This window comes from Monopterus albus, unplaced genomic scaffold, assembly GCF_001952655.1.
Source record: "Monopterus albus unplaced genomic scaffold, M_albus_1.0 scaffold436.1, whole genome shotgun sequence".
NCBI lineage: Eukaryota > Metazoa > Chordata > Actinopteri > Synbranchiformes > Synbranchidae > Monopterus > Monopterus albus.
Genome location: NW_018128316.1, coordinates 355,900 through 356,902, shown reverse-complemented (window position 1 = coordinate 356,902; position 1,003 = coordinate 355,900).

The following is a 1,003-nucleotide window of genomic DNA, read 5'->3' as shown; positions in this document are numbered from 1 at the left end:
GTGATGTGCTAGTCATGGGCTTTTGTTTAATGTAATGTATAACCCCATAAACTAATATAATTAATAAAGGTTTATGTAAATGAATTGGGATGAACAGTGGCCGATGACTTCTCCTTTCCTTCCTAATGTCCACTATCATCTCCTTCGTCTTGTCCGTGTTGAGGCTATTTAGCTTTATTCTGAAAATTCTGCACCATTCAAATGAATGAAAAAATTCTCCTTCAGCATGCTTTCAGCTCCTCAAGAACATTCATGCTTCTATTCAGACATTTTCTCAACTTCATACTTTTGAAATATGTAGCTTTATTTTGAAAGTTACGCACCATTCAAATAAATAGGACAATTCTACCTCTGCATACTTTGGACTATTTCAGGTATTAAAATGTTCAGCTCTTCAAGGACATTCATGCTTCTATTCAGAACCTTTCTAAACTCCATACTTCTTCAATATGTAGCTTTATTGTGAAAGTTTTGCACCATTCAAAAGAATGAGGAAATTCTACTTCAGCATACTTTCAGCTAGCAAAACCATTCAGGTGTCAAAGTCTTCAGCATATTCCGGGTGATCTTTCAGCAATTCGCATCCACACATGCATTTTCGACAGAAAATGCAGTTTTCTAGTTATTATTCTGGTTTCTACCACTGTTCGTCGGCATCTAATTGCTGCAGCATACTTTCACCTAGAAGGGCCATTGAGGTATCACACTGTGTATGTCCTTAAGAACATGTGTTTTTGTACACAACTTTTTTTTATAACTTTTATACTTTTTAAGCTATTCAGCTTTTATTTACAGAAATTTCCCCATTGGAAATGAATTGGGCAAAATTGGAAGCTTAATATCTCCGGCATACCTTGAGCTAGAAGCGCCATTTCAACTTTATTCAACTCGTGAGACATTCAGCTACTAATGGTGCAAAAATCATCTTGATATCTGTTATGTTTTTGTTTTATAATCGACATTTATATTTGTCCATAGACAATGCATGGGTACAATGCCATTG